Here is a 6,270-nt window from a genome sequence, read left to right as displayed (position 1 = left end):
GTTTATTTGAGAGAGAGAAAGAGAGACTGCAACTGGTAGAGAGGGAGAAGCAGGCTACCCATTGAGCAAGGTACCTGATACAGGGCTTGATCCCAGGACCCTGGGATCATGACCTGAGCCAAAGGCAAACAATTAACCAACTGAGCCACCCAGGTGTCCCATTCTAAGAGCTTTTCTTTTTAAATCATAAATGGATTTAAGTTCTTTCAGATGCCTTTTCTTTATTAATTCTATAATCATATAATTTTCTTCTTAAAAAATATTATTACTATGCTATTCTCAGGAGTGAGCCCTAAATTTTGTGATGTGTTATCCTTTTTATACATTGATATATTTGCTTTGCTAATATTTTATATGTAAATATTAATACATATGCATGAGGAAGATCAGCCTATCATTTTGTCCCTTATATTGTCCTTGTTAGATTTTGATGTCAAAGTTATGCCAGTTTCAGAAAAATTATTGGGAGTTTTCCCCTTCATCTCTTCTCTGATTTTCCCAATCCCCCAAGAATCTGATAGGATTTACTTGGGCCTAGAGATTTTGTTTTGGGGGGTGGTGAGGAGGGTTAAATATAGCTACAGTTCCTCTAATGTTATAGAACTACTTGAATTTTCCATTTCTTCTTGTGTCAGCATTGGCAAGCTTCATTTTTCTGAAATTACATTCAATTCATCTAAATTTTCAAATTTATTTGCATGAAGCTGTTCAGGATATCATTTTAAAACGGCTACAATATGTATGAGACCTATAGTGATGTCTCTCACTTCATTCCTGATATAGATTATTTGTGCCTAGAGGTTTTTCAGTTCATTAATCTTTTCAAAGGGCCAAGTCTTGGTTTTATTGATTGGCATGTGAGAGCCATGAAATTATAGGAAAGGCAGGTGTCTGGTTGAGCGCTCTAAGTGGACAGTGGGCTGTCCATATGTACCCATACTCCTGCAGAAGTTCAACAGCTTTTTCTAGTAACAGCTTTGTTGAGATAATTCACTTACCATAAAATTCACCTTTCAAGGTGTACAGCCAGTGGTTTTTAGTATATTCTGAGTCGTGCAATCATCACCCTCTTTAATTTCAGAACATTTTCTTCACCCCGAGAAGGAACTTTGTACCTATTAGGTGTCACTCCCCAGTTTGCCCCAAACCTTGCAGCCCTGGTTAACCAATCATCTTTCTGTTTCTACTTCTATGCTCATTCTGACATTTCACATAAAAAGAATCACACAATATGTGGCCTTTTGTGATTGCTTCTTTCACTTAATATAATATTTTCAAGGTTTGTCTGTTGTAGAACAACTTTTTTTCTAAATGAAAAAAATTAGCACACAAGTTCTGTATGATCAAAATATAACCATTACTATTGCACAACGTAGACTTAGTTATCACTACCTTATATGCTTAAAACGGTGCTAATGTTGTGCCCAAGATTGCGAATCCGAGAAACCACCAAGGAGCCCACACGGATGCAAGTGCACGAGGGTTTATTTACAAGCTCGAGCTTGGGTCCAAGTGTACCCGACACAACGGAGCAGGGACTTGGACCCTGAAGTGGGTTACAGCTGGGTTTTTTATAGGCTGGTCTAGGGGATTTTCAGAAGGGGTGGAAGAATTTCTCCAAGTTCTGTTTACATTCTGATGTGGGCTTTCAAGGGCATTGAGCTCTGTTCTCTCATTCTAATATGAGACTTTCTACCATGGGCGTGGGCTCTGTTGTCTTTCTGATATGGGATTACCTGCCGAGGACATTGAGGACATTCTGCAGTTTTTCCCATAAAGGTCAGGTCTTATTCACAGGGGCCTAAGATGGCTGTACTTGTGCTAATGCTAAACTTAGGTAGGATGGCCTTAATTTTTCTTGGCCTCCACACTAATTATAATGAATTTTATAGATTAAAGCATTCTCATCTTAGTTCATCTGGCTGAAAGGAAAAAGTCAAGGATAATGTTGTACAATAAATATTTCCAAAATATACTCTTAGTCAATAAAAAGTTATTCCTGGATTGTTAAATATAATTTTTAAAATCAGGTAAGTTATTTTTGTCATATATGATTATTAAATTCAAAAGTTAGTTAAAAGTAGAATATAGCATATCTTGTTTTCTTTTTTCTTATCTTGATTTTCTATACAAATTAAGAATGTAAAACTACACAGCTAATTTAGGAAGATTTAATTTGGAAACATTTATGTTTGAGTTTTATTCAACTGAAATCTGGAAGGAAGTATTTACAAAGCATATATCTGGGAGGGGAGAAAAAAAGAATTAAATGGATATGTGTGGTTCATTGTATGTTAATTATACCTCAATAAAGTTAGAGGAAAAAGATTCTACTTATCTGCAACCCAGATCACGTTATATATATAGCAAATGTCGTGTGCTTGGTCAGAGTGGTTTCCTGTTGTGGTTTTCACTTCTTGAGGTGGTTGGACTCAGGAAAACTCTGTCTACATTTTTCTTTCTGATCCCTTTTAAGACATTTAATTTTGGCAGCTTTGCTTCTTTTTTGAAAAAAATGGGCGTGTACAGCATAAACATTGTAGAAGTAAATCAGAGTAATCAACACTGGGAATAAAACCATGCATTTCAACCGTGTAAAATCTTTTGTCATGTCTAAAAATAAGCTATAGTTCTTTTAAGTTTATATACAACTTTAAAAAAAAGTTTCCTGGTTTTTAAAAAAAATCCTGTAGAAATGCACATATCACAATGACATAAAATTTGACTTATAAATCCATCAATTTATAACAGTGACTTATAAGCCTTATTAATTATAAAAATTAATCCAGTTAAAATTAAAATTAACTGGATTAATTTTTAGGTTATATTACCAAATTATCAAAATTTATTCATATAGTATTATTGGCTTTACAAGAAAGAAAACTGTACAGTGAGCCCAAATTCAGGTGCCACCCACTGCGGCGTTAAAAGTCACATGGTCCAAAGAGGTGGTCTATCAAGGGGACAGAGGTGGTTCCTGCTTTCCTTGCATCCCAGAGCTGGGAATGAACCCTCTAAGGATGTCCCTTAAACATGCAAAAATGCTGATTCTACTGCTGGTTTACTTCTACCTTTGTGTTCTACTTTTGAAAAATGCAGGATGATAATGCTAGGCACAGTTAAAAGGATTGACAATAATAGACCTGTCATTGAAATGTTAAACATTCCAGATATAAGCATGGTAAATTCAGAGTTTTGGTAATAATGCCTTTTATATATTGGTTAACTCTGCTCTCAGGTGGGAAGAATGCTATCCAGCTGTATGATAAAGAGATTAGCTTAGAATCAGACCCACCTAGATGTGAATCCTGATTCATCAGCTTGATAAGCTCTATGACCTTGAGCAAGTCCGTAGCCATTTCAAGTGGTGAATTTACGAATCTGTGATAAATGGAATTATACTGTCCACTGTTGGGAGGCAAAGCTCCATGGGCCTCTGGTTTTCTGCGTGCTTTGTTACAACTACCTTGCCCAGGGTGGTGATAGAGCAAACAGCCTTGGGAGACAGAGAGTGTTGTCTCTTATCTGCAAGGGACAGATTTTTTCACTATCCTGTGCAATAAAGATAATGTCTCCTGTGGGGCAAAGAGTAGGTTATAAAAGACAGAATTCCTAGGCATGGAGCTAGCTGTCAGTAGCGGCACCGACCCACTGCCTGTGCAGCGTCTCCCAAGATCCCATAGCACCCCAGGGGGTAGTGATGGATGTGAAACGCCTGTTGCCTGCTTTGCTGGGAGCAGCAGAGCCCTTTGTCTCTGAGCCAGGAGGCTTTGTCTTCTGCCAGCATCTTCGGACACCGTGGCAGGCTAACCTGTTACTTGCAAGAAAGGGTGAGCTCCCCACATGCTTCCCATGGTCATTGTTGTAAAGTTTGGAGGAGGTGCTAGATCACCTTAGCAAATGCTAGCCTCTCAAAAGTATGCTTCCCTCCTGACATCGACTTCTATAAATTGTAAATATTTGTCAACCAATCAATCATTACTTTTTTATTAGGTTTCAGTTGGTTCTTATATCTAAAGAGCACATTCTGAAGATATCTATGGGACAAACAGCCAGATGAAAAGTAAATACAGATTTCTGCATTTTTCTCTTTTCAAGTGAACTAGTTAGATACTTCTAAATGATAGACTAAAACTTACACTTTTGTGTAGGTTGCTACAGTATTTGGCATTAGTGAATATTTAAAATCTTATCCATCAAAGGCACACTGTACAGTATAGCAAACGTTTTTAAGAAAAAAGATGCTACCAAAGAATGTCTATTGCTCATCATTCCGTCTTACTATGTTTTCTTTTTTTTAAAGATTTATTTATTTGAGAGAGAAAGACAGGAAGAGAGCGCATGAGTAGGGGGAAGGGGCAGAGAGAGAATCTCAAGCAGACTCTACACTGAACATGGAACCTGACGTGGGGCTCAATCTCATGACCCTGAAGTCACGACCTGAGCCAAAACCAAGAGTCAGATGCTTAACGGACTGTGCCACCCAGGTGTCCCCCTTATGATGTTTTCTGATTATAGTTTGCAGGAAATAGAAGACTATGACCGGATAATGAAGAGAAGATGAAATAAATACCATTCTCACAGAGAGATACAAATCAGCGAGCTGATTTATGGAGCTATGACACAGTAGTAACGATGATGCATTATTTTTCAATAACAAATTCTACCCTGAGGCTGGCAAATACTGTTATATTCTCTTATGTTTCCAGTTCTTATTTGAAGAAAGAGCAGAATCCCTTTAATTTTTATATTCTCTTCCTCACATATTGGACGTCTGCCAATATCAGATATTGATCACGCGTGGTAACGTTACTACTCCTACAAGAGTTTACAGTGTTTAAAAATTCTTACCAGAGCTTCTTGTAGAAATTTCAAAGGGAAATAATGAGATATTAAACCATAGCACTTCTTCTTTGTCAAAACATTTTATTGTAACTTCTGTTTAAGGAAAGCATCCAAACCACCACACTCTCCTTAATATTCAGTTTCACTGAAACATGGCTTTATAGTGTGTTTCTGGAAATGTTCTTATAAGCCCTGCTCCCAGAAGATGTGTCCTTGGGTGTGATTTGCAGTCTGTTCTGTTGGTGAAGATTTGAGTTTCTCTGTGTGATGGATTTCCCCAACAAAACCCGCTGCTCCTGTACCTGTTTACATTTATGATGGTTACGGTTTGTTGCTGGGGATTAAACCATAGGAACACAAAATGTAAAGCATGTTTGTTAGCTAAGAGGAATGGTTTCCTGTGCTGCCTAGCCGAAACAGATGAGAAGTGCCTGCTGGAGGCGGACTGGGATGGCTTACCCACCTGCCCTGAGCTGAGATCCTGTATGAACGTTGCTTCCTTTCCAAATGCTTCAGGTGCTGGTGTGGGAAGCTCTGCAGGACACGTTCCTCGACTTGGGCCAGTTACCCGGTTGTTTTGTCCACACCTCTGATGCTGTCCTCACCTGTAACTCTGCTCCCTAACAATTGCGTCAAAATCAAGCAGAAGGACAGCATGTGGCAGCCGCTGGAGCTTTGCTTTCTGCCCCCTCTTCTGACCCCACACACCTTCCTAACTTCACACGCAGCTCTGGGTTCGCTGGGTGATGTGTTGAAGCAGGGGAAGGCCATGTTTAAGGAGCTCTGCTTATTTTTTTCCTTCCCTTAATTGATTTTCCTTTTGTTGCTGAGCAAGTGTCCAGAGGAAGAGAGACCACAGGGTCTCTGCTGCTCTTGAAACATGGGGTCCCCCTTCCAGGGGCCAGGGCCTGAGGACTTCACGTTTCGGGGCAGGACTGCAGGGAGGAGCAGCCACAGCATGTCCCTGGTTTCCTCCTCAATCTGCCGGCAAGGAGCAGGCTGGTTGTGGCGGCCAGTTAAGGACTGGATTGACATTGGGGGGCCCACCCGAAGCCGGTGAGGGGAGAAGTCGGGGTAAGGACTCCCAGGTGAGGGAAGAGGTCAGGGATAAGGACCCCCGGGTGAGGGAAGAGGTCGGGGGTAAGGACCCCCGGGTGAGGGAAGGGGTCGGGGGTAGGGACCCCCGGGTGAGGGAAGGGGTCGGGGGTAGGGACCCCCGGGTGAGGGAAGGGGTCGGGGGTAGGGACCCCCGGGTGAGGGAAGGGGTCGGGGGTAGGGACCCCCGGGTGAGGGAAGAGGTCGGGGGTAAGGACCCCCGGGTGAGGGAAGGGGTCGGGGGTAGGGACCCCCGGGTGAGGGAAGGGGTCGGGGGTAGGGACCCCCGGGTGAGGGAAGGGGTCGGGGGTAGGGACCCCCGGGTGAGGG

The sequence above is a fragment of the Canis lupus genome, chromosome 1, assembly GCF_003254725.2.
Source record: "Canis lupus dingo isolate Sandy chromosome 1, ASM325472v2, whole genome shotgun sequence".
Taxonomy (NCBI): domain Eukaryota; kingdom Metazoa; phylum Chordata; class Mammalia; order Carnivora; family Canidae; genus Canis; species Canis lupus.
Note: the sequence above shows the minus strand (reverse complement) of the source record.